The sequence below is a fragment of the Carassius auratus genome, chromosome 43 (assembly GCF_003368295.1).
Source record: "Carassius auratus strain Wakin chromosome 43, ASM336829v1, whole genome shotgun sequence".
Taxonomy (NCBI): Eukaryota; Metazoa; Chordata; class Actinopteri; order Cypriniformes; family Cyprinidae; genus Carassius; species Carassius auratus.
The window spans coordinates 11,483,411-11,505,318 of record NC_039285.1 but is presented as its reverse complement, the minus strand read 5'-3'; positions in this window follow the sequence as shown (position 1 = coordinate 11,505,318).

The window sequence follows — 21,908 nt, the reverse complement described above, 5'->3', positions numbered from 1 at the left end:
TAGACATGTCTGGAGGAGTATTTACATGATGTGAAGAACACCAAGTGACGAAGAGGTTCCACTTCAAAGCATATGCGTGTCTGGTAGACAAGGCTTTAGCTGAAGTGATGGTAGCTACGATGGTATTCTCCACGTCTTCTCTACGTCTTCCTCCAGAGCCCCAAATGAGATGTCAGGAGCCTGAGAGGGTCCAGCAAACTCATGCGGAAACTCAACCGGCTGGGGTGTTTGTGAGGGGGTTGTGGCCCGAAGAGGAATGCTCGTAGGGGAAGCCCACATGGTAATTCTCAGGTCACCCTGGCCAGCAGCCAAAGTTGCTCTCTTATGAGAAGAGTAGCTAGAACGGATGTGGCAGAGGGGACTCTATACCTTTTAAGGTAATCAATGGTCATATCCCCACAATGAGAACATGAGTCATCCAGAAACACATGGGAGGAATGACATCTTTAAAAAGATGCAAACACAACCAAAAACTCTTTTAGTAGCTCTTTCAGTATGTGAGAATGTGAGACTGAAGGCATGAAACTAAGACGAACCGCTGAATTGCACCGTCACACTAACACCAGCTGACTCGCTTGTAAACACTCGTGAAATCAGCAAGCGATGTGCTCGGCTCCGAAGCGAAAGGTTGAATGCAAGTTGCTTGCGCTCCTCCTTATATACCCACACAGCGGGGCGGATTTCGCAATGCAGATCCCACAGACCAAGGTACACTGTGTACCACTGGCTCATTTTGTTACCACTTGAAGGTGATTGGGCTCTCAGGCAAGACCCCATTCATCAGTCTCTTTCTGACGTAACATAGAACATGACGGACTGAAAGGGAACCTGAGCTGCCAACCTACCCTTGTGAAACAGAACTAGCAGACTTTTAAAAAGAATAAAACATAAAATAAAATATTTTCTGCATACTGAAGTATTTTAAGTAAGAGTATTTTAATATATTTATAATGGCACATTTCAAATGATGAAGCTACGGAAGTTCTAAGCAGCCATGCATTATATTTTTTTTCCTTCTTGTTTTCTTGTTATAACGACATAATTTTCTCGTTATCTCGACATAACGAAAGTCGTTTTATTGTTATAATGACTTAAGTTTCTCTAAGAAGTTACAAAACTGTGCAAGCAGGTGGCACTATAGACCTGAATATAACTGATGGGGTGTTGTACACTATCCACTTTACTGTACGCTTACCTTCCTCGTGATCGCTATAATTTGTGCAGTCTTGTTCATTACTGACATTTAATTAATTCATAAATGTTAAATGCTTGAATCAATATGATTATTTTGTGTATTAATTGCTTGCTAGATGCATGATGAGTTTCACCAACGTGTTCTGTGTCATAAAATAACTGCCTATCAAAACCAAGGTTGATGTCACTGTATTCTGTTTGCACCTATATCTTTATTTGTGCTTCTTTTAGCTACATGTTAATAAGCGGAGATGTTCTGTCTACCTACAGTAGGATGGGATTTAATGATGTAGGCTATTTGTGATGTGCTTCTTTTCCTTATTATTAATCTTTTTTGTTAATCATTTTGATGAGAAATGTGATGTATATGTAAAGTGCATTGGCTAATTTAATTCAGTTTTGTTCTATAATGTTGTAATCATTTTTTTTCTGCACACACACATATAATACATGTACACATACACATGAACGCTCTTTTCAAACAGAAGCTTGTAATGCACATGATATCTGTCACAGCATATAATGACTACTAAAAATTACAAATTACATATAATTTTATTTCAAATAAAGGGAAATTTAAAAATGAGTTTAATCCAAGCAGTTCTAAAAGATCTAAAAGATAGAATAGTTCTGCATCCTTCTGAAGGCGCTCCACCTGTGTTTGCGGTGTTGCCATTAAAAAATGTTAATTAAAAAACAAAACGTTTGGTGTACTGTCTCTGGAAAAATCAACAGTGATTGATCAGCCTTTATTTATGTACAGTACAGTATTGTAGACGTTATTACCTAGGCAAAGCAAAATTTGCAGAAATATAGGCTACAGTAAGAGCACCTGCATGGTTGTCCATCAGATGCCTGTCAAAGTTGAGTTTGTTACTATAGCAACAGTAAAACTGTCATGTCATTATAACGAGAAAACAAACTTTCGTTATGTGGAGATAAGGAGAAAATTAAGTCATTATAACAAGAAAACGACATTCGTTATGTCGAGAAAACAAGACAATTAAGTCGTTATAACAAGAAAACGACTTTTGTTATGTCGAGATAATGAGAAAATTAAGTCATTATAACGAGAAATAGGAAAAAAATAATGTATGGCCGCTTAGAACTTCCATATGAAGCTGTAATTTAGCACATAGAAAATACATGAACTTTCAATGTGATATCAAATAACACAATACAGTTATGATTTAAAACACATGCCGTACTTAACGCATGCTTTAGTATGTTAGTCAAAAAATCGAAATATGTGCACGTCTTTAAAATATGAGCACCAGTCCAAACGGACTACCCTTGTGGAAGAGAAGCTTAATTGTATTGAATGTGCACTTGTAGTGTACTCTGAATCTTGAAGTTATGTTTTTATTGTACTGTACTTATAGATAATATAATAATAAATGAAATGTATAAATGTTAAATTAAATTTCTATTAATTAAACAAAAGCCCAAAGGGTTAGTTTGCCCAAATATCAAAATTATGTTATTAATAACTCATGTTGTTCCAAACCCGTAAGACCTCCGTTTATCTTTGGAACACAGCTTAAGATATTTTAGATTTAGTCCGAGAGCTCTCACTCCCTCCATTGAAACTGTGTGAACGGTATACTATCCAATCCATGTCAAGAAAAGTAAGAAAAACATCATCAAAGTAGTCCATGTGACATCAGAGGTACAGTTAGAATTTTTTGAAGCATCGAAAATACATTTTGGTCCAAAAATAGCAAAATCTACGACTTTATTCAGCATTGTCTTCACTTCTGTGTTCAAAACAAAGCAATTTGTGATATCCGGTTCACGCACGAATCATTCGATGTAACCGGATCTTTTTGAACCAGTTCACCAAATCGAACTGAATCGTTTTAAACAGTTTGCGCCTCTAATACACATTAATCCACAAATGACTTAAGCTGTTAACTTTTTAATATGGATGACACTCCCTCTGAGTTCAAACAAACCAATATCCTGGAGAAATTCATTTACTCAAACAGTACACTGACTGAACTGCTGTGAAGAGAGAACTGAAGATGAACACCTAGCTGATCCAGATAATGAACAAAACATTGACTTGTTCACGAGTCAAGAACTGGTTGCATCGGTTTTCGGATCACCAGTACTTATTTCGGACAGTTTGATTCAATAAACCGGTTGAAGACGTAATGGCGTCATTGGCGATGACTGCCCTTGATTCAAGCCTTCAGTTTACCCACGCTCATAACACTAGCAGAGATTCAGTTCAGAATCAATCAACAAAAGAATCAGTCCGGTTCAGGCGCTTTGTGTGTTAGTCTGCTTCACACTGAATCACACATGCGCAGTATCATCAGCTCATCGGTTCTTGGCTCGAGAACGAGTCAGTCTGTTGTTCGTTATCTGGCTCGGCTCTGTGTTCATCTTCAGTTCTTTCTTCACAGCAGTTCAGTCAGTGTACTGTTTGAGTCAATGAATTAATCTGGGATATTGGTTTGTTTGAACTCAGAGGGAGTGTCAGCCTCATTAAAAAAGTGAACAGCTTAAGTCATTTGTGGATTAATGCTTATTGAAGATGCGAACAGTTTTAAACGATTCAGTTCGATTTGGTAAACTGTTTAAAAAAGATCCAGTTACATCGAATGATTCATTAGCAAACCGGATATCACAAACTGCTTTGTTTTGAACTCTCTCACAACAGACACGGAAGAGAAGACAATGCTGAATAAAGTTGTAGATTTTGCTATTTTTGGACCAAAATTTATTTTTGATGCTTCAAAAAATTCTAACTGACCCTCTGATGTCACATGAACTACTTTGATGATGTTTTTCTTACCTTTCTGGACATGGACAGTATACCGTTCACACAGCTTCAATGGATGGACTGAGAGCTCTCGGACTAAATCTAAAATATCTTAAACTTTGTTCCAAAGATAAACTGAGGTCTTACAGGTTTAGAGCAAAATGAGGGTAAGTTATTAATGACATAATTTTGATATTTGGGTGAACTAACCCTTTAAGGAGAGTGCACTTTCATGACTGTTTCTTAACACACTTAAATACACTATGTAGATATATATATATATATATATATATATATATATATATATATATATATATATATATATATATATATATATATATATATATTATGTTGTGTATTTCTGTTTCAAGAGGGTATTTTTCAAAAGGATACTTGAACAATGAGCAGTAGTAAATGCCAGGCTGGAAATGGTGTACTGATATGCCTAGAACTTTCAGAAGGCAGGCCAAACATCTTAGCATGATAGGATCGTCTCTGAGGGGTTACTTCTACATTCAGACATGTTTATCTTACTCATTTCTGCTTTTCTTTTCAAGCGGAGGCCTTATCATACTTTGACTTTACTGAACGATGCCAATCAGAACCTCAGGAAATCAAGATGTTTGATGCATGAAGGAAGTCCCATAAACCATACATAGCAGGAAACTCACTGCTCACACAGACTGAGAAAATAGACGGGAATATAAGATTTTGCCACTTTAGTAGAAGTCTACAAGCTGAATGTCTAAACAGCTTCTTTCAACACAAATAACTCAAAAATAATTCATTAGTTTTGATTGTATTATATCACTGTTTTAAAGAAGCTTGTTTCTGCTACTGGATAAAAAAAAGAAAAATCATAATTATCTTTATACCTTACAATTCTGACTTTTCTTTCTCACAATTGTGAGTTTATATGTCACAATTAGTTTTTTCTCTGCAGAATTGTAAATTTACATTAACATCCAGCAAAACTCTCAATTTAAATTTCTCAAAATTGTAAGAAAAACATCTGAATTAATCAGGATTAGGAAAAAAAAAGTCACAATTACCTTTTTTTCATCCTATGGCAGAAACAAGTTTCCATAGTGATTTATTTGGAGTGACATACTGGATTGTTTTATGTATATATATGTATATATATATCCAAAGCGACTTAAAGTGCATTCAGGCTAACAATTTTTACCTATCATGTATACAAACATATACATATATACATGCATTTCTATTTCATTTACTCTAAAATCAATAACTGTCAAATTTCTGCCCCATATATTACTGTAAACATTGTTTGAATATGTGCATGGGTCACACATTTGATGGGTGAGCCAAATTTTGTATAAAACCTTGACATTTCCTTTAGGCCACAAAAGTTTATGTTTTAGACATTAACTATTCCATGTTTTTCATAGTAACCATATGTCACAAGGCCTGGACTTGTGGAAGCCATGTGGTGGATTCAGTGACAAACCAATGACCACAGAATTATGGACTCCTGAACCCAACATCAAATTACCACATAGACGTTGTGTTCAGGAGGCCGTAATACTGCGGTTATTGGTAGGCATATATTGGGATTGTATGGGGACATATGCTATCAAGATAAAGTCTTTAATGGGAAGTCCATCGTTATTAGATTGAGACAATGCCAGGTCTCATTCTGCATGTGCTACAACAGCATGGTTTCGTAGACAGAGAGTAAATGTGCTAGACTGCAGTACAGATCTGTCTACTATTGAGTGTATGACCAGTCATGAAAAGGAGAATTAGACAGTGATGATCACAGACTGCTGAGCAGCTGAAGTCTTGTATCAAGCAAGATTGGACAAAGTTTGAATGCAAAATTTGAACAATTACCATCCACAATTCTCAAATGATTAACCACTGAAATTAAAAGGAAAATTTATGTGACAGTGGGAAACATCCCCTGTCCCAACATTCTTGGAGTGTGTTGCAGTCATCAAAATAAAAAATTAGGTTATATTTAAGTTCTAAAAGAAACCTTTTTCTTTTTTTTTGCACTGTTGCCAATTAAATAAAGGTTCAAGAGAATTAACAAATCACAGATTCTTTATTGCATTTTACCAAACATCCAAACTTTTCTGGAATTAGTGTTGAAAACAATATAAAATAAAATAATAAAAATAAAATAAAACAAACTAAAATAAAACATAAAATAAACAACAATTTTTTTTATTATTATTAAAGAATACATTTGCTTCCTGTATTCTCTATTCACACTGAAAACTTAACAGAACTGAAGTGAGGTCAATTAAAATGCAGCATTTGGCAGTGTACTGTGTTTTTCTTTACTATCCCAGTGGAGGCTTTTCAGAAAACCCAAGTATATGGCATTACTCGTTCCGGGGGTGTAGTTATGATTATTATACTGAAGTTAAAATAATATGATAATGAATAAAAACGATATAAAGCAGTATAGCGGGCTGTTTTTGTACAATAACATGGTAAAATAACTGGAAGCAAATTACACCAGAAGCCAAACACATTAAAGTTAAAAATGGCCGTGCCCACTCTCTATTGAACAATAACCTGGATATACATGTATTGGGTACTGGTTACTGTAATTTTCTACAGTGCATAACTGATTAATGTGTTTTCTAAAATACATAGGTAATTACTGTGATTTTCTACAGGACATTGCTGGTTACTGTGACTCTCACAGTACTTCTTTCATTACTGCAATTGTTACTGAATTTACAGTATTCTACTGTGAACTTGTATACAGTAATTTGCTGTGCACAAACACTGTAAATGACTGTAGAATCCAGATTTTTTTTTTTTTTTTTTTTTTTTTTTTTTTTTTTTTTACAGTGTATGCTTTCTGTAATATAAATCTTGACTATTTAAAACTAGTTTTCTGTGTAGATGCTAAATTGTGATAAATTGATGTGTAGCTGCTGCGGACCAACTCTAAATGAGTCCTGAGTTATTAATCTGTTTCTTGCTGTGGAGTTTAATGACTCTCTCTCACCCCACTGGGTCTTCGGGCCTGTTGCCTGAAGCATGTGATGTACAGCCCTTGTCTCATCCACTTCCTCAGTACTGAGATTTCCTGGCCATGCTTCAGATACGTGAATCAATGCTACTCATACAATTTCAGTATATGCAGCATTTCTTTGTGTGTAGAATACACGGATGAGTTTTTTTTTTACTTCATTTACTATTGAGGTTAGAATTAGAGTACAGTAGGTACTGCACAAAAAATGTATATTGATTTATTTTAAGCCTTTTTATCTTTTAGTTTATTTAAAAACTAAAAGATACCTGTGCATTTAAAATACTTTTTACACGGAGGATCCAGAGGGCCAAGGCGGCGCTCCGGAAGACCGCTGCAGAGCTGGAGCTGGAGGGAAGGAGGAGCCTAACAGAGCCAGAGGGATGGAGTGATGAGGTGAAGCCAGAGGAGTGGAATACCGAGGCGGCCGATGATCGACAACTGACCAAGACAGAGCCGGAGGGACGAGCGAGCCCGGTGGAGCTGGTGGGATGACAGGCCATAGTGAAGATGAGGGAGCCAAGTGCCAAGGCGGAGCCGTTGGTTCGAAGGACCGAGGTGGAGTCCAGGGCTCTGAGGCTGGAGGCGGAGACAGGGGATCTTCACGACAAGGAGGAGCTGGAGACTGGAAGTACTGAGGTGAATAAGAGTGCCCAGGTGGCGCAGACTGAGGGTGAGCAGAGGGACTGACAGGAACCAGCAGAGATAGGGTTTAGGAACAGTCTGGTTTGAAAGGAGGCGGGAGAGGGAGGCTGGGAGGGAACACCTAGGGTCATACCGGGAGACAAAAAAAAAAAATGAAGCTATCTCGCTTTTTAGGTCCGCTATTCTGAAACACGTGTTGGTGGATAAGGCAAAGTGCATGACGAAGGAGTTATCAAAATACTTCTTTTAATTATCCATAGGAGAGAAAGGGCACAACCAAACACAAATCTTCAAATATTATTAATAGCGGACAAAACAAAATTGAAGAACACAGATTTTTAAATACTGGGAATGTAATCAGTGGGAAACTGAAACAGGTGTGGGGCTAATTAATTAACTAAACAAGAAAAGGAACATTACCAAATAAGGAAACTCAGAAAGAACAGAAATCCATAACTGTGACACTGCAAAACAGTTCAAGTGTTTCAAAGGGGTGGTTAATTTCACTTTTTTAACAGTTTAGAGTTACAGTTTACAGTTTTTTTTACAGTTAAAAAGTTTAACAGCAGTGTTTATAAATGAAAAGTTGTTTGGAATGAGTAGGTCTCAGATCCCGGTGCACACAGACAACATTAACATTAAAGCCTTAAAATCTAGATCAAATATAAATTAGCCAATGGCGGCCATGTTTTTTTTTTATATGCAAATGTCCTTATAGACACCTATGGCATTTTGGCATTTTTTGCACTGGTTTGGTACCTATGTTTAGATTTTTACTTCTATGGATTTTATATATGCTGCAGAATTTAGTGGGATTATCATGATGATGATGATGATTTTTGCTGTTGTTGTTTGTTTGTTTTTTTTGTTGTTGAGGGAAACAGAGCGATGCTAACCTCCAGGTTTGCCTACAAAAAATATAATTGTTGCAGTGCTCTCTATCTTTGATTTGACATACATCGTGCATACAATTTTCATAATATTACCTTAAGCGTACATATTACTACCTTAAGGTATTTATATGCATCTTTTAGGGTTAAGTGGGGTACAAAGATGTCCCTTTAAGGGTACTTGCCCATTAACAAGAGGCTGTACCCCTAAAGGTACAGTTTTAAACCTTTTTCTCTGACATCGTAAGTTGAATATCAAGAACTAGTTGTGCAGTCCAATGTTAAAACAGCCAGCAGTGGAAGCACACTGTATATTTAAATTCTACCATGTGTATAGAGCTTTACAGTGTAGACAGTTTTATATAATGTTTTTGTAGCATTGTTTCTCACATCAGTAGTAAAATAAGTGAATTAATTAATGAATGAATTCTGTGAGACTTAGGGGTAGTGTATAGAAAATATAATTGAATATTAAAACAACTGAAGTCAATGGAAAGTCCCCACCATGATTTGGTCTTGAAACATGCAAATGTCGACACAGAAGAATTGTGTTCAGCACAATAAGGAACATCACTGGCCACGAGGACATAAATACACTACTGTCAGACAGACCCAGGCCAACATCTGGGTACAGTGTGTGTCTGTGTCTTTCTGTGCGCACGTATGTGTGTTTGGGTTCTTGAGAGTGCCAGAACGCTCTGGAATGCATTGGGTTTTTTTTTTCATGCTCTTTTATTTCAGTGTCCCTCATTTCACTTTATTCTGTTATTTTGGTCCAGATTTTAGGTAAACAGTAGCACAAATATCCTTCTTTTCAGATATGTCCTTTAACATGTGAATAACTAAATTACAATGAATCTAATTACATCTGAATGCCAAGGGTCAAGCAGTGGCCAACAGAACAGACAGAAAGCTAGTGCAACGAAAGTGCAAAGCCAAAAATGACTGCATGTCAGAGAAACCTAAAAATATGACTAACATATTAACTTACAGCAGCTCTAAACATAGGTCTCATCACCAAGGCATTTTCAATAGACACATGGGAGTCTGGACATGGGAGTCTGGACATGCGAACGACGATACAAACTTATACCAGACCAGCAAACCACATAGTGTTCTCTCATTCAGAGCAGAACTGCTTTCAATCCCAATGTACTCTTATAATAGAGTATGTGGATCCAGTGTTCCTGAATATATTGATTCCTAGGACGACTCAAGCATGAAACTTGACTTGAACGATGCTATGGATGGTACTGTATAAAAGATGTATCAAACTAATTTTTTTACTTTTTTTAAGCAATCAGACAAACACCAAAACAACAAAGCATTTTTACAAAATCAAATATACTTGCACGGAAGGACCCAAGCCTTATATCAACCCAAGCCAAAATATGGTAATATCAACTGAAGGATGGGTTCTTTTGACTTTAACAACCACATAGCAGCTCACTTGTCTATGAGTCCCTGCACAACATTTTTATAAAGTTGTACTACAGAACACATTAGTTGCCTCTGTGAACTGCTCTTGTTCATTCAGAAATCCATACAAATGAGGAATAACCCTTGTTAAAAAGAAGTACACTTTATCATATTTATGCACATATTATGGAAATAATATACTTTAATAGGATATGCTTAAGTGTGAACTGAAATTCATGTTTTTGGACACTAGAGTCAATAATTAATGGAAAATATATAAAGGTATAAATAAAATATACCATGATAATGTGAAATGTTAAACTTGAATGTCATTTATATATCTAATATAACTTGTTTATTTTCCATAGTGTACTGACTACTGTGTTATGCTAAATTTTGAAATGGGTGGTTTTAAATTTTTGTCTGGTGTTTTTTTTTTTATGTATGTGTAATATTCTTGCTCTTCTGTAAAGCACTTTGGTCAGCCTGGAGGCTGTTGTAAATGCCCTATACAAATAAAATTAAAATTGAATTATATATGAAACTTATATTCTAAATATATTTAGAATTATACATTTATAATGATGGATGTTGTAGTTAATTGCAGAACATTTAAAAATATTAACTTTAAATGGAATGTCAAATAACACTACAGTTAAAATTACATCAAGTACTTTACATGTGCTTTAGTCAACGCAGCAAAATAAGTGTACCACTAAACATTAAAACATAATGAATTAAAATTGACTTTAAATTAAAACTTTTAATTTGACATTATTACAAAGTGTACTTAAGTGTGTTTAGAAACATACACTTTACATACAATTGAGTGGCCTTATATTACATTAATATTATTTGCTACAGTTTTCATATACTTTTAAGATTTGAAGTACACTACAACTGCATATTTACTACAAATAGCACACTTATTTTTCAGAAGAGAAAACAAATTGATCTTATTCCCAGGCATCTGTCGATATGTTGGGCTGAATGACTTGATCATTTGTAAATCTGTTGTGTAAGGTTTGTTCATAAATTGTACTTTAGTTGTTTAATAACTGAGAACCTGGCAGTAGGCAATTACACACACACACACACACACACCAAAAAAAACAACAACAAAAAAACCCCCACAAACAAATAGACACAGACAGAAATAAAGAGAAAACATTCTCCAGGTTTAAAATGACACTTGTTTCAAGATTTCACTACTGGTCACAGATAAAACCAAAGTTTATTTAACCATACTGGATTATTTTAACTGATATAAACAGTCTGACCACAGACACAATGAGAGCATCTATCCTCTAGATGATTCTGCCCTTATAAAACTCATCAAGTGATGCTTAATATTTAACCTTATTACAGTAAACAGGAATAAAACTTAGTCTTTGCGACTCTGGTTGTAACACGACAATGGTGGTCAGAAGTTCTGGTAGTCAGTGAGTCTATTTATAGAGCTGAATTTGATAAGCTACATTTATTTCTTTATTATAATACTGGGGCATGACAAATGTGCACATAAAGAGAAAACGAGAGAACGAGAGATAAACATTTTTTTTCAAACAGGGTTTGAGGTTTGTGTTTCCTTTGGCCTCCTCTGTGGAATTCACTTATCTGTGGAAATGTTAAGAATTCAAATAATGGGCTCTACTAAACACAGACAAACACTGAAAAATAAATGCAACGCTCTGCAGTTTGAGGAACCATGACAACCAGACATGTGAATGATCTCTTCTCTTCTCTTCAATACAACAGTACAGACGAGTGATAATCAATAGTGATTTTCACCTTTGTCAGACATCTGTAAAAATTTCAGCACTGTTTCTTTAAATTCAAGGTTGTATAACTGCTCTGAAATCATGACAAAAAAGGTGATTTTTTTTGCATAATCTTTTCTTATTGCTATTTCTTAGAATAAAAGATAAACAGTGCAGTAGTTCTGTTTTAAATATGAATATATTATGATTTATTAATAATACAAATTATTTGTATGTAATAAGAAGAAATGTTTCTTGAACAGCAAATCATCACATTAGACTGATTTCTGAAGGATCATGTGACACTGAAGCCTGGAGTAGTGATGTTGAAAATTCAGCTTTAATCACAGGAACTAAATAAATTACTTTTCACAACATTAGTGTTTTTACTGAAAAACAAAATTACATGACACGTTTGGTTTATGTTTCAAGATATTTGTAAAGAGACAATGTTTCCTGGGAAAATATGATGTAAAATGTACTGAAAATAAAGATTAAGATGTGGACAAATTATTTATGATGTAAGGAATTTAAACGATAAAAAAAAAAATTATCGGCTACATACATATGTTGCATGTAAAGTAAATTTGGCATAATTACAAGCAACTATCCCTAAATCAATCCCTAATCATAAATACTAAGTACATGTTGTTAATCAATATTACTCAACACTTGATTGTAAAGAGGTTTTGAGTTCACAAAGATTGTACACTGCACCAAGACACCTTTAAATAAAATATAACTGAAATATCTCTTCGTCAGACTAGTTTGTTTATTAGATATTTAGTCTACTATTTCCCCAAATTCTCCCCTCGGCTCTTAGCCACACACAAATGGTGAATGTCAAGTTATCAGCTGAAGATTCGTGAGCAGAAATTTTTACACTCTTCCACCATGTGAAGCGAAGACAGATCATGTCTCCAACATGACTTCTAAATTGCCGTCACCGTCACTTTTTTTTTTTTTGCACACCAACTGCCCGCACAAGAACTAGAAGTGTGCATGTGTTTATGGTTTCTGCACATTTGAGAGTGTGAGCTGAGACAGTAAATATTTAGTGTCTACAAGTAGGTGTGAATGTGTCTTTGACGGTGTGTGTGAGGATGGGTGACTTGATCAACTATTTCCATTAAGGACCAAGAGACGGCCTTTGTAAGATTATCTGAGTTTCACACTGATAGACCAGCCTGGGAAAAACATGTTCAGAGATCTTCCATGGAGTTCCAGCTGTCACTGCGGCAGACACAGATGTCTGTAGTCTACAGTCACAATCTTGGAGCATCTTGGATTTCCATCTACACATTAGTGTGAATCTCAGCGCTCTTGTCCTCTGGCACACTTCATAGGGCATGACATTCTGACATCATTAACCCTAATAAAAGAAAAAATCTCTCAGTGCATGATCTCTCATTGCTGGTGCACTAAAAATTTATTTTTTTAATGTAGTAAAACATTTGGAAATACCTGACCTGATCTGAATTCTGTCGAAATCCATGTTGTAGACAAATTTAATGGATGTTTATATGAATTTTATACAAAAGCAATTTATTTATTTATTTACGTTTTTGGCAACACGTTACATTAAGGTGCCATTTATTAACATTATTTCATATATCAGGTATCATAACAATAAACAACAATTTTCTAATCTAACTTCATATTAATTCATGAATATAGTTATTGTTCTTCTTAATGCTTAAATATGAATACATTAATATTTTAACTAATGAAAATCTATTAGTACACGCAGGAATTAACATTACCATTATTGTTAGAAGTATTATTAATTATTTTGAAGTTAATGTATTATGAACTAACAATGAACAACAGTTTAGCAATCTATCTTAGTATTAATTCGTAAATATTGTTATTTTGTTGTTTATATTTATTTCTGTATTTATTTAGTAATTTGGGCCAAGCGTGAACAGAAAATAGATATTCAATACAATACAATACGATACTATACGATACGATCCAATGCGATACAATATAATATGGTATGATACGATAGGATAAAATATACAGTAATATAATATAATATAATATACTTTGTTTAGGAGTTTGCACATTCAAACTTACCACTAATGCTTTGGAGTTGTGTGTGTTTTCCAGTGGTTGCTAGGGTGTTCTGTGTGGTTGCTAGAATGTTTGCTTACTGCTCCAAGTTAAAAGAGTCCAACCACAAGTATATTATTATTATATTATTATTATTAATTTTCTGGTCCCTTCATATAACTTGGCACCCTTTTCATTTTACTAAAAGCAACCATTATAGTGATGCTTGCCATAGTCTTGCATTAAATCATTCCAAAATGCAAGTGTCTGAACCTGTGTTCCTGTTTATGCATATGAACAAGCACACTGAAAATTACATGAAACCCTCTGAAATGTTATAGGGCTGACCACAGTCTGTTAAAGTATAGCAGGGGGCTGAAGTGGAGGGTTTCATGAGAGTATTGTGTTATCAGCCATATGTCAGCTTGTTAAATGAGATTAGAGATCACTGGCTGTGCTGCTGAGGTGAAATCTGAACCTAATAATTTCCATGTAAAAGAAGATACCAAAAGAGGAGGCCTTCAACTTAATATCCACCGCTAAACACTTAAGAACTGTAAATTAGTCCAACACAAGCAAAAATCCCTAAGCAAGTATGCCTATTGTATTCAAAAGCAAGATTTTTTTGCTATAAATGCTCAGCCAGCATTACACCAGACAAGATCAACTGTAAAAGGTGCTGACACCATAGTAAAGTCCCCCGGACAAATGTCATTAAACTCTGAAGAGAGTTTCCTTAATCATTTGAAGCATTCCTGTGTATTTGCCAGTTTAATAACAAGATATTCAAAGTCCAAATTGCATATTTGTATGCAAAAACAAATAATAGTTAAAGTAATGTCCTTACAATGGAAGTCTATGATGCAAAGCATAACAGATGGTTAAAAGCAACAATTTGGAGCTCATACTTTTGTTAATGTGCTTGTAATAATTATTTAATTCAAAAATGTGTTATTTGAGCTGTGAAGCTCAACTGTCCTCCAGCTGCTGTCCTTATCTGCAGTGTAGAAATAGGATAAGCGCCTGCCATGAAAGCAATGAATGTCTTTTCGCATGATAGGAGAACACAAATGAGGGGAGGACTGGATGATAATAGCACCATACATTACTGACCAATTCAACTGTAATTTTAACTGAGGGAAGAGATTAAATTATTTGGTAATCAACAAAATGTCACAGATGCTGGCCACAGAGCTTCACTTCTGTTGAACTCAAGTTAGGGTGACCAGATGTCCCCGTTTTCAGGGGAAAGTCCCATGTGTTGTCCTGTCCCCGAATGGAGCTGTCCCTAGAAATGTGCCAGTTTCCAGCACATTTAAATCAACCCGCGAATACACTTCAAAAAGGCAGACCAGTATAACCTGCAGGTTACAAGAGCAATTTTAAAGTCCAGGGGGATCCAAACTCGGCTGGTTTAAGTTGGACATAGTTAGTTTTAAGTTGGTCAAGCTGGTCTCAAAACGTCCCCAAGCTGGTGGTAAACTGGTTTTTATCTGGTTAATCAGCTGGTCAAAATCCCTCTAAAACCAGGCTGCTAAACCAGCTTTTACCAGACAAAATAATAAACCCAGTTTAGGTTATTTATGATACATTTCCAAAAGCACAAACATAAAATAACATATAAATGAAATAAGTAATTAAAACAAAAACATACACAAATGTCTGGTTTTTATCCATAGACAAGTGAGATTTCCATGATATTATGTTTCCATTTCAGAAATCTGCTCACACCAAATCATCCTTTAAAACAGTCAAAAAGAGACCCAGACACATTCAGAACAGTCTGTGGGATGATGAAAAAAAAAAATATATATATAAAAATAAAATGAATACAAATATTCACGTTTAATAATGTCAACCTTCGCCCATAATACAAACAGATGGGGCTTGTTTTTCTAATGAAACCAATGGCTATTTTAGTTGCTGCACATTAGCTGTAGACAAAACATTAGAGCATGTGGCACAAGGTGCAGCGCAGTGGGTCTGAGAGCACTGTCTGACCGGCCGAGCCGCACACAGAGAACTACACTCATCTCAAGAGAGCTTGTTTATCACACAGCTGAGGTGTCCTGAACATGGAGGAGAAGGGCAAATATCTACACACTGTCCAAAACCACAAGCCTCTCTTTCCCATATCATGCCTGACCCCATCCTTCATATTTCATTAATAATCCCCCCGTGACAAGAACAGGATTTAAGATAATCTAGGCTAAAATATTTAGGAGCTCACATAAAAATGAAAAGAATAAACTTTCTTCAGCATGGATGGGTTTATCAGTACTGTTATTCAGAAGTTGTTTTCCCGCAGTATCTTCATTGTGAGCAGTGACCTCTGCTGGTCATAGCAGTCAGTAAATTTGGCAACTAGAGGAGAGTTTGGAAGTGGCATCTGTTTAACAAGTGTGTCAGCACTGCAAGACAGTTCAAGAGATTCTAGAGAGTTCCAGTGTTGTTTTAATGGCTAGTTTATTACTAGAGTGACATATTACAACTAATACAGCATTTAAAGGGCTAGTTCACCCAAAAATTTAAGTTCCTCTTCAGGAACTCGAGCTGTTTCGAGCGCTTTGGGGAAACACCTTTGGCAAGATCAACTCTGAATATCGTGTGCAATCTGTCCAACGGAAGAGCGTGATGTCACAGGCGGGGTGACGTAGGGACCAGGAAGCTATAAAGGCATGTGCCACGCAGCTGACTTCAGCTTCATGTCTTTCAGCAAGCGCTCTGTGTGTGTCTAAAGACTGTCTTGTGAGTCTTATTTATTGTTGTCTGTCCAATAAACAACATAATGCCAAAAAGTAAAGCAAAGACACGACATTTGAAGGGTGATTCCAGATCACACTATAAATTGTGTGTTCCTCCCTGCCTGTGCTACATTACGGGTGGGGATACACACAGTCTATGCGTGGTTTGCCTGGGATCGAATCACGCTGAGTCGGCTCGTTGCATCGCAGAGTCATATTCCCGGCACCCCTGCCGACGCTTGCTTCCCTACTCGAAGCTGAAGTCAGCTGCGGTGCACGTGCCTTTAAAGCTTCCAGGTCGCTAAGTCACCCCACCTGTGACATCTCGCTCTTCCATTGGACAGATTGCACATGATATTCAGAGTTGATTTTGCCAAAGGCATTTCCCCAACGCGCTCGATGCAGCGTCTCTTTCCTTCGAGGAACTAGGGTTACATTCGTAACCTAGAGACGTTTTGTCATAATTTACTCATCCTTATGTGGTTTCAAACCTGTATAAATTTCTTTATACATATTTTGATGAATGTTAGTAGCAAATCATGCTGGTAGCCAACTCCTGTGACTGTGCAGATGCATCAGCCGTCAACAGAACAAAATTGTAATCTTTCATAATCTTTCCCATAAACACTCATTAATAGCACTTGGTTCTAACAGAAATTGATACTATAATATTATTTATTATTAACAATAAACCATCAAAGTACAGCCACAGTAAGCTCCTTTACAGGAAAATCTCTGAAAATCAAAAAAGGACCAAAAATAAATTAAAAAGCAAAAGCAATAGAAAATTTGTTTTGTTGTGTAAGATGTTCCCTTTCAAGGGAACTTTGAACTGCGTCCTCTAAGGGGTGCTATGGGGAACACCTCGTCGTGACCCGTGTCTAAAGCATACATTGAAAAAACACCAACGATTGGCCGGCAACAGCCTCTGACGTCACTACCGGCGCGACTATAAACAGGCACCAGGAGAACACGTCATCCTCTTTCGTCTTCACTGATTTTTCTGTTTGAAGCGTGCATCTGAAAGAACCGGTAAGAGCGATCTTTCTCTGTCTATCATGGTGAATACTAGCAAGCGATTAGACAATGTGTGCATCCGTGTCGACGTTATTTGACACCCGATGACACACGCGATCTTTGAAAAATTTGTTTGAGTGAAGAGCACGCACGCTATGTCTTTGAGGAGACCAATCTACTACTTAGTGTCTACTAATAAGCTGTGTCAGTTTCCTTTGCAGTGCTCAATTACAGTGTTTACTAAACATTACTCAGCACCAGCCATGCGGCTTCATGTTACGGTATAAGGTGGCTGAGATCACAGGTTTCTGCGGGAGCCTCCTTGATCATCAGGCCTGGCACAGCACTGCAGGGAATTCCATGGATGTCCAGCCAGGTCACCCTGAGGGGTCTCCTGGCCACTTAGTTGTGCTGTAGCATCTAGCGGGACGTGGAGTGGCAGTTACAAAAGACTTCTTGTATATGCTGGCTCAGGTGATTCTCCCCTCACCAGAGGTTTGTAAAATTTGAGCTTGCTTCTTCAGCACCTCTGCGATGCTTAGGAACTTTTAGTTACACACGTTAAGCTCTGTGTACTTTCTGAAAACGGTATTTGAAAATCCATGCTATGGTAAGTGTGCATGTGAAGTCTTTATGCACTTTCTGAAAAATCAACACTGTGGTAAGTTTGCAAGCTAGTATTCTGCGTTCTTTCTAAAATCGTATATGGTGAGGGCTTCGCACGGTTGCTTCATGCCCTTTCTTGAGTTTGTAAAAGCTCCTTCATCTTGGGCGTCACTCCACCTATGTATCCTCGGATACCCATTTAAAAAGGGTGTTGCTACTAGGGATCTGTTGAGACAGCTCCTTCAGCAAGCTTATGCGAAAGCAAGCGGTAGCCCCTCTGTGTCAGGCAAGACTTGGTATAATATGCTAGGTTCTTAGCCGTATCCCTTTAAAAGAATCTTTCCTGATTCCAAGCCTTTAGCTCTACCCCGGGCCGAGGTTCTAACGATTCAGTTGGGTATGTAGCTTAGGCCTTTGGCCATAAGGGGTACTGTCACAGACAGATGTCTAAATGTCCCAGGGGCAACTCCCATGGAAATGGTAGAGTTGGTACTTAGTGCTCGCCATGATTCTGGCCTGCACTCCCCTCAGCATGACAGCGTGGGTATACTGTTCCCCATAGCACCCCCTAGAGGACGCAGTTCGAAGTTCCCTTGAAAGGGAATGTCTCAGGTTACGAATGTAACCATGGTTCCCTGAGTAGGGAACAGTACACTGTGTCCTCTAGCTCCCTGCCATGCTTCGGATGTGAGCTTCAGACAAAGAAGTGAAGGACGTGTTCTCCCGGTGCCTGTTTATAATCGCACCAGTAGTGATGTCAGAGGCTGTCGCTGGCCAACTTGTTGGTGGTTTTTCAATGTATACTTCAGACACGGGTCACGACGAGGTGTTCCCCATAGTACCCCCTACAGGACGCAGTGTCTTGTTCCCTACTCAGGGAACCATGGTTACATTCATAACCTGAGACACTGAGACATTCTTGTTCTATTACAGAAGAGTGCAAGATTTGGATTTTTGGTCATCATCGTCATCCAGACCGCTTTCTTCTTGTTTGGGTCGTTAAACTCTTCAAAGAGTCCGCTGTCAATCATTTCCTGTTTCCATGGAAATGGCACTGCCGCAGTGTTGAATTCCTTAAAAAACATCTCATCACTGTCATCAAATTCAACCCCCTTAATCTCAGAGAAGTCCCGGATGTCCGTGTGTCTTTGGCATACACAACATTGGGTTTGGGCACCCATTTAGGCGCATTAAGCCCCGCCTCTAGCCGGGGAATGTTGATGGATTTGAAGTACTCATGCTTCCGCTGGTCATCCCTGAGGGCAAAAAACAGTTATAGATAAATGTATAGTTTACGCATGTAGTTTACCTACAATTATTTGAAGTATTAAAATAATAATTAACCTGTATTGTTGTACTATCATCTTACTATGCTGTATGCTGTATACTATATCTAAAAATATTTGTTAAAATTTCTCAATAAATGATGCAGAATTAATTTTCATGTTTTGAGAACTTCCACATTTTAAAAGTTCTAAGAATTATTTTTTTTCCTTCCTTTTTCCTTCTCTTGGGGTTCATCAGTATTTTAATCTTCTGAAGCCATTCAACAGCATTATGACAAACCAAACTCTGTCACAGCTTTTGAATCAATGTGGCACCAGCACTGCATCAAACATCAGTAGTTTTTGCCAACCTTGTGACTAAATGCCTTGACGTCAAACTTAATGGGTCTTCCAGCAGTATTCTTGACTTGAGAGCTGAAGTCAATAATAACTTACATTTTAACTTTGTTTCCACACACAAAACTATAAAAAGGCATAAAAAACCTAAAAGCTGAAAGTGCATGAGTCATATTGAATACCTATGGTGACTTTTTGATGTTTTTGGCCATTCTTGACAGATGTGACAGAAACAAACTGCACAAAAGTATTTAAAATCCTTCTGTGTACCATGGAAAAATTAACAGCACACAGGTTTGGATCAACATTAGGATGAATAATGACAGAATTTTCACTTTTCTTTAATAGGATTCAAATAAAAAATGTAATGGGTTGACATGGTTTCAGCAACTGACTTTGGGAATACTATTATATGTTATTATGTAATTCAAACCAATGGAGCTGGAATTGAATCTGTTGGTGTTTTCACCCACAGAATGAAAAGAACCAAAGATATTATGTTTTAACATTCATGCTTTGCTTCATCCAAACCCAGTGCTGAGGCTCCAAACCCACTGCTCTCACTGAGAAAGGTTGACAGAAACAGTCTGTTTTTTCGATTTGCTGCCACAATGGCTTGATTTTGCTTACAGAGTAAAGCTTCTGCTCCTGTGTTGGCATGCAGAGGGCAGAGTTGGACTGACCATGTCCTAATAAAGACCTGGAGTGGAAACAGTGTATCCTCTTGCCACAAAACACAGAAACGCTGCCACTTACTTGCAGCCAAGGCGGTCTTCAATGTTCTTTTTCAGAAAAAGACTGATGATGTCCTTTGAGGAGGCGTCAACATTTTTGTGCTCAAATTTGCACTCATATTCTAGAGTTTGTCTTACTATCTATTCTTTAGTAACCTTTTCTTTGAGATCTCTAAATGGCTGACAGCCGGCCACCATCTCATAGATGCTACAGCCCATGGCCCACCAGTCCACTGACGTATGGTACAGTTCCGGTTTCAGGATCTCTGGCGCCATGTACCCTTTAGTGCCAGCCTACGATGGAAAAGACAACAAGAGGGGTTTTGAGAAAAATCATTCAACCTTCTAAAAGCCACCTGAATAAGCATTTCAAGTCAAATTTAAAGACATATATCATTGTACAAACTCTTTGACCTTTTCATCATCTTCACTAAAATCCCATTTCAGAAGAGATTCTTAAAGACAAGTCAAACACACAAAAACAATCCATCCCCATTTCACCGGTATGTATCTCCGACTCAAGTCAAACCCTTTGAGGCGTACTACTCTTTTGAAGAAGGGTGTGCTGTTCCAAGCCAAATCACTGCCAGCTTTAGGTATTACTGTGATTAGCATTAGTGAGGGCTTATTCAAGGTTTTGTGGTACTCCTGGCTGTCTGAAATATGAGTTAATATTGAAAAAGTAAATTTGATCTTGGTAGAACCAGATTTTTCTCATTTTGCCACTTGGAAAAATTAGTTAACTGTTGCAAGTATTACCAATGTGATTTGAGCCAAAATCATCACAATTAAAAGAACAAAGACTTAAACTACTTCAGTCTGTGTGCATTGAATTTATTTAATGCACAAGTTTCACAATTTGAGTTGAATTACTGAAATAAATGTACTTTTCCACAACATTTTAATTTATTGAGATGCACCTGTATTTCTGTTTGAACATGTAAAATCCTTTACAATTAAAAAATAAATAAATCAATCAAATATGCTCAACTAACAGATACATACAAATAAATGCATTATAGGTATAGACCAGTTACAGGATATTCTATTAAAATTTTATTGGGCAAGCCTAAATTATATCCATTAGGAACTGATTGAATTGTGGCAAGTGGGTGTTTCAAACCAGAATGGTGCCAGTCGTGAATATGAGGACCCAATGTCAAAGGAGCTTTATTCTTGAACATTATTAAATGGCCTGAAGAACCTTAAGTATTTTCAAGTTATTACATATTGTTTACAGTATAGCAGGACATTTGTCTCAATGCTTAACGTGTAAACTATGCAGTATAATTTAATGCATCAAATGTAATCTTGATGTAATCTTGAACAAAGCCCTTAACCCCAGAATGCAACGGGGAACGAGCAATACAAAGATTTCAGTTAACATTTGCCATCGGCTGAAAAGCCTGATGAGCTGATTGTTTCTCTAGAATTAG